Source organism: Monodelphis domestica, chromosome 4, assembly GCF_027887165.1.
Source record: "Monodelphis domestica isolate mMonDom1 chromosome 4, mMonDom1.pri, whole genome shotgun sequence".
NCBI lineage: Eukaryota > Metazoa > Chordata > Mammalia > Didelphimorphia > Didelphidae > Monodelphis > Monodelphis domestica.
Window position 1 is genome coordinate 184,210,776 of NC_077230.1, and position 20,012 is coordinate 184,230,787.

The 20,012-nt window shown below is 37.5% G+C and overlaps 1 protein-coding gene across 2 annotated transcripts in view; it reads left to right on the plus strand.

Moving 5' to 3' along the window:
* Positions 1-203: 203 nt before the first annotated feature.
* Positions 204-20,012, plus strand: part of MAP3K20 (mitogen-activated protein kinase kinase kinase 20) — a 219,745-nt gene continuing 199,936 nt past the window's right edge. Inside the window, exon 1 of one of the 2 annotated variants that reach the window (XM_007494388.3) lies at positions 204-493. The gene's annotated coding sequence lies outside the window, so the exon portion shown is untranslated. Of the gene's footprint in view, positions 494-11,409; positions 11,515-20,012 lie in introns of those variants that run through there. The other variant, XM_056794010.1, reaches the window with a different exon arrangement.

Genomic DNA, 20,012 nt, shown 5'->3' on the forward strand with positions numbered 1-20,012 from the left:
AGAGGCTCCAAAAGATGGTTTTGGTTGGTGTATATAGAGGCTGGCTGCAGATAGATTTTCCCCGTTCTAAAGACAAGGAGGACTCATTGGAGCGGCGCCTCTCAAGTTTCCCGAAGCTTGTCTGCCTTCTTTCTTCCGAGGGGTGGAGGGTAAGGCCAGTGCAGGAGTCTGGGGGAAAACTTGGCCAGTGGCAGGTCCCAGGTCCTGATGTTCCCGGTCAGGGTCATAGCTGCTGCCAGAGGGTAGGTGGTGCTGTTGCCGTGACTGTGGCTTCCTCATTGGAGCGGGGAAGAGAGGCGGAATGTTTAACTCCATGACATGAAGCGGAAGCGTGGGAGAGCCACCGCACTCACGCCGCCTGCCTGGGAACTCGAGCCTACTCGGACCCTCCGCTGGAGCTCGAGCTCGCCCGGCCGCCTGCTGCTCTCTCCTTGCCGGGCTCTCTGAGCTCTTGGAGCCGGGCTTCTTGCGCTAGGTCCAGAGAGGGAGACAGGTAAGAGGCGGGTGGGATGTAGGGAAGAGGAGAGAGGGGCTCCTGACCGGTGTTTTTAGCTCCTAAGGAAAGGGGCACCCGGGTGACTGCTCCTTGCCTGCGGTGGGGGTGATCTTTCGGCTGTCATTATCTCTCAGACCAGAGCGAGCATGGGGCTCTACACTTGTAGGCCTAGGCCGGGACTGTACTGTGCGCCCGGGCTGTCCGAGGAAGAGGAGGCAAGAGGGGATTTCTCCAAAGGACGGATGTGGGGTTAGGGAGAGGATTAGGCTTACGAATTCCTTGTTGCGGGTGCCAGCCTTGATGGCAGCCGCGGGAGGGCACTTTCTGGAGTGGGACCACCCTTTGGAAATCAAGTGGAGAGCTCTAGAAAGAAAAGGGGAGGTGAGGGAAGTCGCGATGCAACTTTGATTACAAGAGAGTTCAATGTCTGGACGTCGGCCTTGACTTCAGCTCGGACCGGGCAAAGTTTTCTGCACTGAAGTTCACATTGCGCCTTCTCTCCTAGAAGGGGAAAGCGAGCTGAGAATGAGTCACACCTTATGCCTTTTCCATTCTTTAAAGCACTTTACTGACGTCCAGAGCATTTAACGAAGCAAGTGAAGACGTCGCGGGTGTGTCTGGAGGAAGCTTGCAACTTTCTTGCATATGCCAGTTTTCCTCCAGTCCTCTGGATTTTCTCTGCTGGCGTTCTCTCCGCGCCCCCCTACCCCACCCCCTTATTGCTTTTCGAAGACACCAGGCTTTTCCTGTTCATAAACCTCACCTTTTCCCCCAGAAAGAATCTTGGAAAAAGTACATTTACAGAAAGCGGAAGAGACATAAACAAACCAAAAAGAGGACTTTGTAGTTGATCTTTGGTTCAGTAGGGACAACCTTGTGCTTGTCAGATTGGGGCAGCATGCCCTCTAAGTGGAGTTTATAGGGCATTTACTTGTCCTTCAGAATCCCGTAAGAGTGAGTGAATTTAATAATTGTAGATTACAGCAAAATGAGGGTGATGGAAGGGACACTTTGGCCTCTTCCTTGGATTTCGTAATCGTAATCGTAAAAAGAAAGTCCCTTTTTGGTGCTTCTCTATACCTCTAATCTTGGGGTTTCTTCTTTCTTCCAGTTTCAAAAAGGAAGCAATACTGTATAGTCAGCCTGATCCCTAGGATTGAGTCTGATGCCTTCATACCATATCAGTACTCCTATCTTAGACTTTTCAATAAGCATAACCAACATGAAATTTCTTACATAACTGATATTCCCCACCCCCATCTTTTGTAAAACTTTAATGAATATTTGATAACATTGAATTGCCCTCAAAAAATAGAGTAAAGTTGTCATCAATGAATACACTTTTGTTGGGCTTAAGAATCTTTGTGAAAGTATTTTAGAGTCCTCTTCATTTAAGTGCAACATGGTTGTTTTTATTACTATTGTTTTAGTAATAACATGAAACTGCCAACAACAGATAGGACCATTCCAAAAATGTGGTAGTAATTAACTTCTATGTGTTGTATAGTCATCCTACTTTAGAAAAAAAAAGTTGGGATTTTCCATGAAATGTTTTTTCTATTAAAATATATATTTATTTTAATGTTCGTGCTGATTTTAAAATATCTAAATTCAAACTCCTCCCCTGGCCTCATTTGAAATACTCTAGATATATTTCTGTAAGGCAAAGACAATAAAGGCATTCAAAGCTGGTTAATCTCCCCCCCCCCTCCCCAACAAGTCCATTTCAGGCAGTTTCATTCCTTTTTAATTTTCAAAGACAAAAGAGATGACTACATTATAATTATAGTACTGGTCCCTTGTAGAGCCTTTGTTCTAAACTCATGCTTACAGTAGTGAGAGATTTTGAAGAATTACAGAATTTTCTAAAAGTTGGAAGGTACCTCAAAAATCACAGAGTCCAACCCCCTCATTTTAGAGGTGAGGCCCAGAGACTTGAAGGGACTTGCCTAGGGTCATCAAACTAGACAGGAGTACTCCAAGTGTAGAAACTATGGCTTTTGGTTCTCTATTCAGCATAATTTTTCTATGTTACAGTGCAACTAAAGAGTAGCATGTATTAAGTTTCTTACCTTTTGCAGTTTAAGTTTCTTAAGGTGATTATGTTGTTTTTAAACAGAGAAAGAGAATTAACATTTAGTTCCCCAGTTTTGGTAAACCTATTATTTTTCTGAGTAGATGATAACATAATTAAACAGCAAAGATTTTTCTTTATCAGTAAATAGATAACTAGTTTACTTTTCACCATCCTCGAAGGGAATATAATGATATGTTAAAGACTGAGAGCAATATCCAAATATTAAGTAAAAGTTTCGGGTCTAAAAATGGATGGTCAAAGATCTTGGGAACCAAGGAACCTTCTTGCCAAATAAGGAAACTTGGCAAGCCACTCTGTGTATTTTAAGTTAGCACAAGAGTGAGTGCTATTGGCAATATATTGGCAGCATGCCTATCTGGAATGAGCAAAGGAATTGACTTTGTCAGGGTTACAAAATTTTAAACTGAAGTAATCAGGGATGTAGGATGAATAATCTAATTATCAGAGAAAGCACTTGAGAAATTAGATTGGGGATTGTATATAGGAAGAGAGGCCAGAATTAGAATAAAGCCTTTGCAGTATTGAGTGAAACATTTGATTTTAATGAAGATATCTAATAAGGTTGTGAATTCAGGTCAGGAAGACAAAGAAGAAAATCACAAGTCTTTGATAAAATTACTTGTACAAGGTGATTCAATGACTTGAAAGCTAGGCCTAGAAATGGGAGGTTCTGGGTTCAAATGTGGCTTCAGATACTTCTCAGCTGTATGACCCTGGGCAAGTCACGTAACCCCCTTTGCCTAGCCTTTACCATTCTTCTGACTTGGAACCAATACATAATATTGATTCTAACACAGAAAGTAAAGGTTTAAAAAAAAAGAAAAAGAGGGGGCAGCTGGGTAGCTCAGTGTATTGAGAGCCAGGCCTAGAGATGGGAGGTCCTAGGTTCAAATCTGGCCTCAGACACTTCCTAGCTGTGTGACCCTGGGCAAGTCACTTGACCCCCATTGCCTAGCCCTTACCACTCTTCTGCCTTAGAGCCAATATACAGTATTGACTCCAAGATGGAAGGTAAGGGTTTAAAAAAAAGAAAGAAAGAAAGAAAAAGAAACACCTGTGTAAATGTTCCTAGAATTCTTAGGAGATAAAAACACTAAAATTCTAGAACTAAAAGTAATAATTTAGATCCATGCTGGTTAACTTATGACACATGTACCAGAGGGGGCTGCTCCCTTCCCCGATCCACTGAACTTGAGGATATTTCTCACATCACTCACCTCTCAGCCCAGCAGCTCAAAGGAAGTACTTCCTCCCTTGTCTGGGGTAAAGGGACAGCTCATGTGTGGTGACATAAGGATGCTTTTTGGGCACTTGGTCTCTAAAAGGATCACCATCACTAACCTAGATCATCTGTTTTTCATTTTCTTACAACTAATACAGATTGATAATCTGATTTCCTTTTCTGCCTAAGGAAAAGAAAGGCCAGTCTTGATTAGTCTTGGATGGGTAGGTTGGGAGGAAGTGACATTATTTTGAGGTGTGAGCCCTCTTCTGCTATTTTCCCATGTGTAAGTGAAGGATTGAATCCATAAATCTCTTAAAAATTTATCAACAGTGACTAGAGAGCAATACCTGCTTTGGGAAGAAAGCTGAAGTTTAGGTAGATTTCCTTACTATTTGTCTATACTGTCTCAGCTTTTCTTAGCCAATTCCTTACTGTAATAGTGGAGGGGGGGGGGGTATAAGGACTGGACCTGGGATTTCATTGATATAGAAAACTCCCAGATGAGGAAAATCTCCAGACCAATGAAGATCAGACCTAATTTGCAACTTATAGCCAAATAGAGTTACTTAGAACACCCAGAGGTTAAGTGATTTGTCCATAGTCACATAGCCATTGTGTGTCAGTAGCTAAATAACCCTAAATCAGTTTTATGGGGCAAAGTGTTTACAACTTTTCTGATATCCTAAACTACAGGTCACAGTAGTCAGCAGGAAAATTTCAAAAATAGATCCTTAAGTTGAACTTCAGATGGATGGTATATCAATCCAAATATTTAGGAAAGTATAAAATTGCAAACAAACAAAAAGCAAAATAGTTTGAGGATGGAATGAGATGATTTTGAAGGGTATAGTTTAAGTCAGGGCTTGTCTTGCTTAAAGTGTTGAACTTGGCATTTATCTTCAGCATTGTTCCTTCTGCTTCTTCTCCCCCCCCCCCTTTATTCCGCCTCCAGAGTGCTTAGGGTCTCCAATAGCCATGTTCCATGTTTCAGACTCTTCTTTCTTTCCTCTACCTGCAATTAAAACTTACCTGTTCTGTGTCATAAGCCCTAGGGGCTCTGCTCTCTTCTAGGAAACCCTGATGGACTAGTTCTTGCCGATGAGTTAGTCAATTTAATTAAATTCAATTAATACTTATTATGAACCTACTAGGCTTGCAAGTTGATTAGTCACCCAACATATTACTGAGTACTCTCCCACATAACCAAATTCCTCAAACCAGGGAAAATTCACATTGCTCTAAAAGGCTCTTGTCAATAGTGGAAAGGTAAGGTAAATAGGACTACAGAATGGTGGCTCTTAGAGTTTAAGAATATGTTCCTGAACCAAAAGAACCTCTCAAACTAATGAATACCTTGTAAGGGGCAGCTTGGAAGGATAGTAATTCTCTAAAAGGGTTCCAGTGGGAGATGCTATGTCAGAAACCAGATCATATCAGTTGATGTGAAAGTAAGAGGGGGAAGTGATCTCAGATTTGGTTTGCCAATATGACTCAATGTGGTTAGTAATTAAAGTTCTAGGTCCTAATGCTAAGGTGTGCATTTCTATTTCTTCAGAGTTTGATGAACTCATTGGTTGAATTGGTACCAATTCTCATCTTTGTTCTTTAATAAAGTTGACTCTGGGAATTCACCTAAACATATATGTTCAGAACTATGGAAATAGTGGGAATAGAGATTGAAGAAGTTTTCTCACCAGAGAAAATACCAGTGGGGAAAAAAGTCAATGAATGCATGTCATGCTGGAGGGAAGGACACCACAGACATGTACTTTTTAAGGATTTGTTCCTGGACTCTTTGACATTTTAAAAAATTTAATAATTTTTCCATAGTTAAATGATTCATGTTCTTTCCCTCCTGTCCTCTGACCCTCCTCCCATAGCCAACGTGCAATTCCACTGGGTTTTACATGTATCATTGATCAAGACTCATTTCTGTATTATTGATATTTGCACTAGGGTGATTGTTTAGAGTCTACATCCCCAATCATATCCCATTGACCCATGTGATGGACTGTTTGACATTTTGACAGTAACTTAAAGATATATATGTGATTATCAAATTTTAGGGAACATAAAACTGAGATGAATGTATAGCAGTGTCAAGATCTCAAGACATCTGGAAAGATTAGAACAATCTTCCAAATCAAAAGCAATGAAATTGGATAAATATAAATATCAGTTCTTTCAAAAATTAACTCTGTAATAAGATAAAGGCACACAGATAAAGTCATAGTAGTTCTTGTGAAAGAGATCAAGGTGAGGAAGGGGGGAATTAATGCATTTTGTGGTGGTAGTCATTGTTGTTCACTTATTTCAGTCAAATCTGACTCTTCATGACTCCATTTGGAGTTTTCTTGACAAAGATACTAGAGTGATTTGCCATTTCCTTCTCCAGTTAATTTTATAGATGAAGAAACTGAGGCTAGTAGGGTTAAGTCACTTGCCCAGGTCACAGAGTTAATAAGTATCTGAGTCCATATTTGGACTTGAATCTTCCTTACTCAAAAACCAGCACTTTGTTCACTATGCCAACTAGCTGCAAAGGAATATTATTATAATTCTATTGTGTGAAATGTCAACCAAAAAGCTAATATGATATTTGATGCTATAAAAGGAATAATATCCAGATGTATTACTGTATAAAGAGCATTGACACTGGGGACAGAGGACCTGAGTTCAAAATCTACCTCTGGGACTTACTATATGTGTGATTTTTGACAGTTCATTTCACCACTCTTGGCCTCAGTCTCCTTATATATAAAAATGAGAGGGTTGGACAAAAAGAGCTCTGAGGTCCCTTCTTAGCCTTAGATTTATTATCCAGTGATAGTCCCACTATGTTCTGTTCCAGTCAGACTGCATTAGAAGCACTATATTTAGTTCTGCCTACTGCATTTTAGGATTATAGACAAGGTGAAGCATGCCCAGCAAAGGATGACCAGAATGAGAATTTCATAGGTTGTGCCATAGAATGGGTCAGTCAGGTCAGCTAGGTGGCACAGAGAGTAAAAGCAGTAGACTAGGAAATGAGGAAAATCTAAATTCAAGCTCTAGCTCAGGCATTTGCAAGCTATGTGATCCTTGACAAGTCACTTAATCTCTCTCAAATTAGCTGCAATTATTATTATTATTGTTATCAGGTGAAAGAATGGGAGAAGCTTAGTTTGAAGAAGACCAGATATAACAAGACATAAATATATTCAAATAGGGAAAGCTCTGTCACAGAGAAGAAAGATTAAATTTATTCTGTTACACACTAATAGGCAGAATTAGGAAAAATGAGTGAACATTGAAGAGTCAGATTTAGGTTTGATGCATGAGGACAGAGAAACAAAAATCAAAATAACATGGAGCATAAACCAGTGGTCATCAAAACAATATGGTACTGGCTAAGAGACAGAAGGGAGGATCAGTAGAATAGACTTGGGGTAAGTGACCTCAGCAAGACAGTCTATGATAAGCCCAAAGATCCCAGCTTTTGGGACAAAAATCCACTATTTGATAAAAAAAAAACTGCTGGGAAAATTGGAAGACAGTATGGGAGGGATTAGATTTAGATCAACATCTAACAACCTACACCAAGATTAACTCAGAATGGGTGAATGACTTGAATGTAAAGAATAAAACTATAAGTAAATTAGGTGGACTCAAAATAGTATACTTGTCAGATCTTTGGGAAAGGAAAGATTTTAAGACCAAGCAAGAGTTAAAAAAATAATAATTTTGATTACATTAAATTAAAAGGTTTTAATACAAACAAAAACAACGCAACTAAAATTAAGACGTTTCCCCAACAAATTGGGAAAAATATTCATAACAAAAAACTCTGACAAAAGTCTAATTACTCATATTTATAAAGAGCTAAATCAATTGTACAAAAAATCAAGCCATTCCCCAATTGATAAATGGGCAAGGGACATGAATAGGCAATTTTCAGATAAAGAAATCAAAACTATCAATAAACACATGAAAAAATGTTCTAAATCTCTTGTAATCAGAGAAATGCAAATCAAAACAACTCTGTGATACCACCTCACACCTAAGCAGATTGGCTAATATGACAGCAAAGGTAAGTAATAAATGTTGGAGCAGGGGATGTGGCAAAATTGGGACATTAATGAATTGCTGATGGAGTTGTGAATTGATCCAACCATTCTGGAAGGCAATTTGGAATTATGCCCAAAGGGGGCTAAAAGACTATTTGCCCTTTGATCCAGCCATAGCACTGCTAGTGTACCCCAAAGAGATAATAAGGAAAAAGACTTGTACAAAAATATTCATAGGCATGCTCTTTGAGGTGGCAAAAAAATTGGAAAATGAGGGAATTCCCTCCAATTGGGAAATGGCTGAACAAATTGTGGTATCTGTTGGTGATAGAATACTATTGTGCTCGAAGAAACAATGAACTGGAGGAATTCCATGTGAACTGGAAAGACCTCCAGGAATTGATGCAGAGTGAAAGGAGCAGAACCAGGAGAACATTGTACACAGAGACTGATATACTATGGTACAATGGAATGTAATGGACTTCTCTACTAGCAGCAATGCTAGTAATCCAGGACATTTCTGAAGGACTTATGAGAAAGATCACTATCTATATTCAGAGGAAAATCTGTGGGAGTAGAAACACAGAAGAAAAACAACTGCTTGATCATGAGTCAATGGGGATATTATTAGGGATATAGACTCTCAATGCTCACCCTAGTGCAAATATCAATAATATGGAAATAGGTATTGACCAAAGACACATGTAAAACCCAGTGGAATTGTACGTCAGTTATGGGAGGGGGTTGGGAGGAGGGGAGGGAAAGAGCATGATTTTTATAATCCTGGAAAAATGCTCTAAATTAATGAATTAAATTATATTTTTTAAAAAGAAGAGAAATAAAAAAGAAGTGACAATTAAAATATATTAACCTATTTTCCTGTGAGTGAATAAAGATGTTTCAAGTAACACACTCAAGCAAGGAAATTTTTAGTTAGGAAAGGAGGGAAAAATTCTGCAAAATAAGTCAGGTATATAAGAGATCTGTAAATTTCTTTTCTTTTGAAGGAAAACAAAATATTTTGTTATGATTAGTCTTGAGGCAATTCAGGCCAATGATCACAGAAGACTATTGAGGGAAATATTTTTAGTCAGATTACAACCTTTTTGTGCCTCTCAAATTATATCATATCTGTATATTCACTCCACTCAAAAGTAGTCCTGTTAAGTTAAAGTGTTCTGATCCATTGTTATATACATGTGTGTTTTGCAAGATAACTGTTTCCCTGCCTCCTAGTATCATCAGATTTTAAAATAATCAGCTGTTCAGAGCCTGGTAAGGGCTACAAGAATATAGAGAGATGGGTTTCTAACATGGACTTGCATACATCAAGATTGCAGTGTTTATTTTCAGTACATGAAGAATGGAGAAGTTGTTCTCCAATATAAAATGAAATCTGGGAAGGATATTATTATTGCACTTAGTATCTATATAAGGAGTATGAGAAATAGTTAGAAAGAACTCAGAGGTTATATAAATAGGGGAAATTATGACCTTAAAGTCATAACTTAAACCTGGTGGGACCATTTTCATAGCTGGTTCTTAGCACAGTTTAGTATAATCTTTCTAAGGGAACCAGAAGGACCAAGAAATCTGTCATTGACCATAATTTCTAGTCAAATGCCAAAAGTCATGGGAGAAATGAGACAGTGAGTTCCAAGAGCACTGGACTTGGAGTTGGGATATTTGGGGGTTGTGTCTTTCCTTTGTCACTACTGTGAAGTCATATCACCTCTCTCAGTATCAATTTCCCCAGCTGTAATTTATAGAATGAGAGGGTCAGATTAGATGGCTTCTAAAGCCCCTTCTAGCACTAAATCTGTGATCTTATGACCTATTAAAGACCCACACATTCTGGGGAGCTCAGTCTGACCTTGGTCTAGACTTGCTCTGTTAGAGCAACACAATATAGTTCAATAGTAAAGAATGCAAGACTGAGTTATGATCCAAGAAATAAAAAAAACAAACAGAAACTTCGTTAGGCATTGGACAAATCACATTGAGTCTTTAAAGAGATATTTTGCCCTCTACATTTGGGGAAAAGCTTCTCATTTGGAAAAAAAAAAGTTTCTCATATGCCTTTCAGAACCTACTACTCCATTTCCAAACTCTATAATCCAAACAACATAACAATATAATAAAACAATATAATAATAAACCATCATGATAACTATTACTGTGTTTCTTTGGGGCTGTCTTATGGCTCTCATTGCATCCATGAGAGGAGTAGTAATGCATCAGAATCAGAGAATTATACAGTCTTAAATCAAAAGGAATTTAAGGGTTTTCTAATCCAACTTCTATTTCCTCCCCTCCCCCATCAAATGCTGGAATCTCTTCAACATCTGATAGTCTTCCTTTCTCTATCTGATCACTTATAATAACAAGGAACTCACATTTTCACAAGACAGCCCATTCTGTTGCTGAATAGTTTTAATTGAGAGGAAATGCTCTATATTGAACTAAAATCTGCTTCCTTCGAACTCCTTCACTTGCTCTTAGTTCTATCTTCTTGAACTTTGAGAAAGTTTTTTTCTTCTTCTTCCATGAAAGATCTTCAAATACATTTAAAAGCCATTGTTTCCCCTTATTTGTCTCTTCCCAGGCCCAATATTCTTCACATCCCTAATCAGTACTCATTTGCATCTTTTACCATATTGCCCCCTTCTCCTTAATATGTTCAGTCAAGTGATCCCATTAAAATACAATATCTAAAATTGTACTAATGGCTCATGGCAGCCACTGTGACTATCTTCTCCTTTCCATTTAGAGTGTAATTTTATAGTATATATATTTAATTTACACATATTCTGCTGTATATGCTAGGCCAAAAGAAACAAAAACTATAATTTGAATGGTGAAGTCATTTTACCTTGTTATTCTGTTTATGAGTGACTCTGAGATTGAAGACATAAATCTATTTTTCCCTCAGTAGGTCTCAGTATTTGTGTGACCTCATGGAATGATAGGACCACAGATTTAGAGATGGAAGGGATCATAGAGACCAATCCACTTCATTTTACAAATAACAAAACTGAGGCACAGAGAAGTCAAGTGACTTTGCTCAGGATTACACCATTAGTGCCAGGTAGCATTTGAACCCAGATCTTCCTGACTTCAATTTAAATCAACTATACTTGTCCACCTCTAGTTTTCTGGGCTGAATGTGACTCTACCAATACCCCAAAAATAGACAATTTAATGAAGTTTAATGAAAATGGCTTTTCATTAGGTTGGTATGACTAATTACATAAACAATATTAATTGATCTTCTTAGCTTTCTGGGACATCCAGAAGGTCCCTGCTATGTTACTTTTTACTTCTTTGTACCCATTCTTGTCTCATGGGGCAAGCAGGAACAATAAAGTCTTGTGATTATGTGACAACACTCTAATATAAGTACAATAAAATATGAAGCCCCTTTGAGTGTCTTTCCTTATCTTTGTATTTTTGCTCAGCCAAGTTTTCACATATTTATGTTTTCTTATATTTGAGTAGTTGAGGCGGAGGCAGCATAGAGGCAGGAAATGTTCAGACTTCTGAAAACCCTTCCTTACCAATTACAAACTAAATGCTTCTAGGGGACTGAAAATCATACCTAACAACAAGATAGAACCAAAGAACCCTTCTGCTGGACTCAACTTAAAAGGTATGCCCCCAAAAGCTAGAATTTGAGCATACCCTAGTTTAAGGGGAAGGAAGAATGAAGGTCCAGAGACCCCTCTCCCACTTAAAGTGCTAAGCCTACAGTGGCAGCTGGAACCTCTGGGTGGGAAAAGGCACTGGTTTGGAGGGAATACCTTATGGGCAAAGCTGTGCCAGGCTCAGAGTGTTCAACACAGGGGGTGGGGAAGCATTTAGAGAAGAAATGCAGAGCACAGAGCAGGAGGCATAGTTGCAGCAGTGGAGACACTCCATATTGCTTCCCCCCCCCTCCGAGATTTTGGACTTAGGGAACACTCAGCAACCCAGCTGGTATCCCATCAAAGCCTTCAGAGAGCAGGGAAGCTCAAGCTCCAAAACCCCTCCCCCACAGACTGCTGGACTTAATCTCATCAAAGCCTCCAGAGGACAGGAAAGCTCATGCTCTAACAACCCTCCCCCACAGACTACACTGAGAGATTTGTTGCCAAAGCTCCAAGGGTAAAAGCAGGGGGAAAAAAAGCCCAAACCACCAAAAAATGAGAGGAGCAAGAGCTCAGGCAACAGCAGTAAGTAAATAAAGAGTAAATATTAGCAAACAACAGAAAAAGAAAAAAATAAATTGCAATTAACAGCTTCTATACAGGCAATGAATAAAGACCAAATGGAACAGAGACAGATGAAGAAACTCCAAGCAAAAAAACAGAAACCCCAATGAATTGGATACAGGCTCTGAAAGAACTCAAAATACAATTCAAAACACAATTAAGAGAGGCTGAAGACAACTGGGAAAAGAACTTAAAAACTAAGATAAGTCATCTGGAAACAGAGGTACTTGAACTAAAACAAGAAAATAGTGTTTTGAAAGCCAAAGTCAACCAGCTTGAAAATGAGGCAAAGGAGATGAAAGATGAAGCAAAGAAGATGAAAAATGACCTCTTATATTTGAGGAGAAGTCCTGATTCCTGATTTTCTCCTATCAGTAGTTGAGCTAGATGTAGTGGAAAGAATTCAGTTATTCTTACAGTAGTCATCTCATGTCTATCTGCACTTTGATATAAACTGCCATCGTTTAAAGAAATCATTATTACTTTCTAGCAATAACTGAAGATTTACTTAAACTCAATTTGCATTTTACATGCTGACTTTAATTTTTAATTTAATTTAATTTTATTATCATGCAAAATATACTTTTTATTGGTCATTATTATAAGAACACAATCATACAAAACCAAAACTCCAAAATAAAATCATAAATAAATGGATATGAAAGATAATATGCTTTGGTCAATATCAATCCAACTCCAATGGTTCTTTCTCTGGAGGTGGATACCATTCCCCATCATGAGTCTTTCAGGATTGCCCCAGATCATTGCATTTCTGAGAGTAGCCACATTTTCATAATTGATCATGATATAATATTGCTGTTAATGTGTACAGTGTTCTTCTGGTTCTGCTTATTTTGCTCTGCATCAATTCCTGAGGATCATTCCAGTTTTTTCTGAAATCATCTTGCTTGTCATTTCTTATAATAATAGTATTCCATTAACAACATTACATGCTGACTTTAGATCCAAGCTTAATCATAAAATATGAGTCTATTTTACTGGGAAATGGGGTGTTGAGGTAGAGCTCATAGGCTGAGTAGCAAAGTAAAGGTGGAAATGAAGATTATGGAGGCTAGTAGCACAACCTTGAATCTACAGTACCTCACAGATACTTTCTCCTTTTATCCACCCACCAGTGTTTTGCTTTCTTGACAAATCTAAAAGACTTTGATCTATAATTATACAACCTGCTCTTCCCTGTCCCCTCCAAAATCCTTAGTAACAAGGAATTAGGAAGTATTACTGTACCATAAAGGACAATAAATTATTGTGTAATAGGTGAACCAGAAAATGAAATCTATTTGCTTCATATTGACCAGTCCATCTTCACTGTGATTGGTAGATCCTATCATGCTCTTTTTATGACATCACCCTACTTTCTGATGCCCTTCAAATCAGTAATTCATTTTACAGTATTTATTATTTTGGTGTAATACATCCATATATCATATATATATCATATCTAACATGTATCATTATATAATTATATATTATATATCATATTATTTCATTTGATACATTATTATATCACACTGAACTATATTATATAGGTACATATGTGAATAGAACTATGTTTATGCTATATACATTTTTATACTTACTTGCTGTCTCCCCCATTAGAATATTTATTGCAAGTAACTGTTTAATTCTTTGTACTTGTATCCTCAGGAACTAGCACAATTCCTGATACATAGTAGGTACTTAATAAACACACAAGGCTTGATTTCTACCTCTAATTAAAAAAAAATTGACAAGAAAGTAGTACATTGGAATATATCCCTTATTTTATTTTATTTTTTAAAAACCCTTACCTTTCATCAGAATCAATACTGTGTATTGGTTCCAAACCAGACGAGGGGTAAGAGCTAGGCAATGGGGGTTGTGACTTGCCCAGGGTCATACAGCTAGGAAGTATCAGAGGCCAGATTTGAACCTAGGACCTCCTGTCTCTAAGCCTGGCTCTCAATCCACTAAGCCACCTAGCTGTCCTTTCCCTTATTTAAAAAAAAACAACTAATATTCTTTGTTTTTATATTACCTACTTTTCCTATCCAAGAACATTGCCTGATGAGTTGGAATTAGTATATCCACTAACTCTGTCCTATGATACCAGTTATTTACAAAATTTTAGAATGACTCTTGCCAGTGATGAGTTTTTGGTGTATTATCCATGCTTGAATAATTAAATAGTACAAAAGATTTGTGTTTTCCCCAGTTATGCAGATTGTAACTCTTTAATGCTGGTTGTTAAGTTTGCCACAGAATCCACCTGGCTGTTAAGTACTTTTCTCACTTTCTTTTGGTATCAAGGATCCAAAATACAAGTTTTCCTTAGCTATCCCTTGTCTTTGCATAGGAACCAGTCCATCATCTTTAATCATTATATTTCTTTTATCATATCCTTTATCCAATTCTTTATAGTTCCTTTTGTTGTGTCACAATCTCTTCACACCCATTAATCCTTCTCTCCATTGCCCTTTTTGATATGTATTTTCAATTCTTGGGAGACAGGAGTGTTTTATGAGCTCCAGTCATACAATGATCTGGATGGGATAATGATATTAAAAAGACTGTTTCTGGGAGAAATACAGAGTAATTAAAGGAGCTACACAATTTCTGAAAGTCAATCTAGGCTCCATTCATACTTCTAAGTAACCACAGTGCTAACTAGATCTCCAGTGGAGGAAGAAAAAAGGACTATATCTAATACAGTTAAAGTTTATCTTATTACTTCAAAAAGAGAATGCAATACCCTTCTGATGAGTTCATCTGTCATGCTTAATTGCTTCATGTCTGAGCATGTGATACTCAGAGGTCTATATGGAGTTGACATAGCTATCACAGTTTTCAAAATGGCAGTTGTTTTGTAAGATTGCACCACATTTAAACATCAACGTGTTTTTACTTTTATTATCAGAAGTTAAACCTAATGCAATTTGCCATAGAATGCATAATATGGGGACAATTGTTTATTGTTCAAAAATGTGCACAGGTGGTTAAACTGTTTGGAAACGCGAGTGTGCCATTATATCCCTGATTGTAGAAGCTAAAGCATATCTTATGTTTTGAATTTTTCATGGTACTGTGAAATCAGCAATATATTTTAAATGGTTCAGTACAGAAAAATAGGCTTTATCCTGCAATAGCGTACCATTCACCTCTCTATTGCTACAGCAACGTTTTATGGCTTCTAGACATTGAAATTTGAGATCTGAATTTATCTGATTCAATCTTGTGATTTTCACTCTATATACTCAGGGGAGCTCAGCTTTCAAAAAGCTGAATTCAGGATTGTTATTAGGAAAAACTTGCCAACAATTTGAACATGGGCACATATTTGTGACCTGTGTTTATCATGGACCATCAGGGTAGGGAATTTCAGGTATGGAAACTCCATCTAAATGCAGGCTAGCAACTCATTTGTAAGTTAAAAACTTAGAGATTTGCTTCAGAAGTTAAATGATTTGCCCAGGTTTATATAACCAGTATGCACCAGAGACAGAACTTGAACTCAGGTCCTACTGATTCAAATCCAGCATTTCTTTTATTAAGCCATCCTGCCCCTCTCCTAACAACTAGAACAATGGAATGGGCTGCCTCAATAGGTAGTGAGGTCCACTTCCAGAGGTATTCATGCAAAGGTTCTATGGCCACTTGTTGAGTGTGTTCCAGAGAAAATTCTTGTTAAGGTAAAGTTTGGATTGTTACTTCTGCAGTCCCTTCCAACACTGAGATTATATCATTCTCCAATGAAAGAGATGTTGGGGAAATGATAGTTTTTAATACTCTCTGCAAACTTTTTTCCCCTGAATGCAATAAAAACCTTGTCACTAGCTGTCTAAATATATTAGAATACTAATTAATTGCATTGAAAAAATATAGTATTCATGTTTATAAAATAAAATACTTAGAGCCTGTGATATTAATTTAAATATCATTTATTGATCCCCTCATTATATTAAAAAGTTTTAAATGACAGATTGGTGATTAAGCAATAAATTTTTTAAAATGTATGTAATGATGTCATAAGTAAATTTTATATCCATTTTTTATATTTTCATCATCATTATCTTTACAACAAATACTGTAGAGAGGTATAAAAGATTAGGTATGGTATCTCTTTTGTGTAGTTCCTATCCTAAACAAGTAATATGTAGGATATAGTTTCTGCCTATGGATATCAACATTTGTATCAGTTGCCTTATGAAACAGCCAAGATTAAACTTGAAAGCAAAGGCTCTCTGAAAGGGTGAATAGTTAGGTACAATTTAGAGGTAGAAGAAAGAATGTAACTGGATTCAGAATAATATTCAAGTAGAAATTGAGGATACTCAAAATCTCAAATGAATCTGATCCTGTTGATGCAGCCATTCCCATAAACAATGAAGTTCATAACTTATCCTGGCCTGCTTATCCTCTTTAAAATACTTGTCTATTGTAGTTAGTAAAAAAAAAAAATTATAGAACACTTACTATGTATCAGGTATTGGGCTTTATCTTGTCACAAGTTCACCATAGTAGGACCACTCAAGTCCCAAAGGAAGGCCTTCCTCAATTTCTCCCAACAGGTCAAGAGTACCAGTATGGTAGTCTGGCTGTTTACCTGCCATATTTCTTCTTGCTGCATGATCAGCCCATCTTCTTTTTATGACATCTTATATACTTTTTGGTATTCTTCATTGTTAATGTCATAGTTTTCTCACACTCACTTTGTGCCTCTCTTTTGACTTCTAAGAGATACTCATCTTTAGTTTTTGGGAAGTATTTTTATCCATCTCTCCCTACTATACTGTAACACTAGTACAGTCTTAATATTGAAAAGATGTACCCTTACTATTATGAAAAGCTTGACAACATGGAAATAAGTTTTGAACAATACATGTATAACCCAGTGGAACTGCATGTTGGATTTGGGAGAGGGAAGGAAAGAGTGTGTGTGTGTGTGTGTGTGTGTGTGTGTGAATCATAAATCATGTAATCATGGTAAAATATTCTAAATAAAAAATAAATTAAAATATTATAAAAAGCTTGAGATCATAAGAGAGCTTTGCAATTTCCTTAGTTTAGCCAATTGTCTTTCTGAACAACTCTGTACCCAATTCATTGTCTAGTGGTACTATCTATACCAGATATATACACTTATGAACCCTCTTTGTTTTAATCTCCTTCCCTTCCATATTAGAATCAATACTGTGTATCGGTTTCAAGGCAGATGTAATAAAGGATTATTTGAATGGTAAAATGATAACTAAAGATCAGGGCTGTTAATCTTCTTCCTTCCTCCTCCCTTCGCCCTCCTTTCTTCCCTTGCCTTCTTGTTGATCCTTCTATTGATCTCTCTAAATCAATTCAGGGTGAGTTTTATGATGTCTCAAATAAGATACTCTTTCTTTTCTCTAAATTTAGTAAGGGGTTTATTGGGGAAGAAAGGAAAGATAATAAATGTAGGGAAAGAGGGTTTGGGGTTTCCCTAATACTAGAATAAGTCTTAGGTTGGAGGATGGTGGAATATAGTTCAATTTGGGAAAATGGGCTAATAGGTCTGGCAGTTCAGTCACTATATCACAACAGAGAAAATCAGAGAGAGCTGGACTTTTGTCCTTTCTTTCTCTCTCCAAGCCAAGATACCCTTTTCCTTTCTGTCTTCAAGGCTAAAGATACAACAGACTTCTTTCTGTCTCCAAAGCCAAGAGAGTCCTGACTTTTCTGTCTTCAAAGTCAAAGACTTCAGACATTAGTTGGTCTGATTCTCTTCTTCCAACTGTTTCTCCTGGTCACATTCCAAACAGAATGTTCTCGTTTGAATGACAGGTCATCAGTCCCAACTACTCAGCTCCTGCTACAAACCATTCCCAATTTCTCACTTCCACACAGAAGAGTGGTAAGGGTTAGGCAGTGGGGGGTTAAGTGACTTGCCCAGGGTCAAACAGCTAGGAAATATCTGAGGCCAGATTTAAACCCTGGACTTCTTGTCTTTAGACCTCATTCTCAACCCCCTGAGCCACCTAGCTACTCTCTCTTATGAACAATCTCGAACCATCCATATCCATGTTAATATGTGGGCAACAGATGGTCTTCATCCATTGGTTTTTGCTGGATACATGGTTGAGCCATAGAGTCTTTTAAGTGATTATGTAGCTTGCTCTTCAATAAGGCTTTGCATTGTTCTAGGACCTTAAACAATCCTCGCAGTGTTATCAACAAAAAAAGCTAAAAATATTGGAAAAATTAATAAACAAAATACTTAATTTATTTCTTTGGTAAAGTTAGTGATTTTTCTTTTTGCAAGCGTGCTTGAAACAGGAAAGTGAATTACAACTGACCGGGTTCCAGTTAGCAAACATTTATTAAAGACTTACTAGTACCAGTACTAGTACTTACTAGTACTATTTATTCTAAGTGCTCTGGATACAAAGAAAGGCAAAAAGCAAATGTGTTTCCTCTCTCCAAGAAGTCTACTTGCAAAACTTCTAGAAGTGAGTGGTGAAGAAGCGGCAACTGGTTTCACTGGCTTTCCTAAGTAGTTTGACCAAGAAGAGGAAGAGAAATATAGGAAAACAGGAGGTATGGTAGTGAGAATTTTTTTTTTAAGAATAGAGAAGACATTGGCATATTTGTAGGTAGCAGGGAAGAATCCAAGAGATGAGAGACTAATGACAAGGAAGAGAGTAGGGATGATAGAGGCAGAAGTCTATTAGAGGAGATGGAAGGAAATTGGATCAAAGAGTGCATATATGTGCCTTGGCAAGGAGAAAAGTCACCTCTTCATGTGAAAAGAAGTAGAGGAGATAATTCGGTAAGATGTCTCATTGATGTAAAATGAAGAGGCAAGAAGAAAGAGCTTTTAGTGAATAATTCAAATTTTTTGAAGTGTGATGTGAGGTCCTTGGCTGAAAGAGTAGGGGAAAGGTGTGCCATGGGAGGGCTGAGGAGGGCTGAAGAGGTTTGGAATAGCCACTGTGGTGAGTAGAATAGCAAACTGATTAGAGAGAAAAAGAATATTTACATATTAATAATATGTAACAAAAGTCCATAGTGACTCAAGTCATGTGCAGGGTGCTAAATATTGTCTAGTACAGATTCACAGTTGAGATAGTTGAGAATGCAACCTAAAGAAAAAAGCTTTCCCAGAACTTCATTGAAAGAGAGGAATTTGGGAAAAGGCAAGATTTGTATCAGTGAGATACAGTAAGTATCTCAGTGAGATCACCAGTAAGGAGAGTTCTGGATTTCAAGGGAGTCCTAATTTAATGGCGGTGGAAGGGAACTCTAGGTAGATTAAGTGGCATAGCTAGCACTGATATGTTCAAGACACTGTGCTAACTGCCTTACAATTATTATCTTATTTAATACTTTGACAGATAGGTGCTATTATTGTAACCATTTTACAGATAAGGAAAATGAGATAAATAGAGGTTAAGTGACTTACCCAGGGTCACATAGCTAAGAAGTATCTGATGCCACATTTGAACTCAAGTTTTTCCAACTCCAAGCCCAGTGCTTTATCTACTGTATCATCTAGCTTCCAAGTAGTAATAAGTCATAAAGCCAGGATTAGAACTTAAATCTTCTTATTCCAAAGTCAGAATTCTTACCACCAAGATAACTACAGCTTCACATTTAGTTTTAAAACTTTCAGAACAAGAAAAGGTAGATGTGAAGGCTAAAGCCAAAAAGTTATTCACAAAGTCTGTCATTATGTCTTAACACTTTAAGTCAGAGGACACAAAGAACTGAAGGAAAATGGAGTTACTGTAAAATAAGGGTTTTCCAAAAAGCCTAATAATATTGCGTAATTGAGGTAGTTTAGAGGAGCAGTGTGTGATGGGAGAAAATTATTTAGACTTTCAAAATTACTGGGTTTGGAAATACCATACTCCTGAAATTGTGCTAAGTC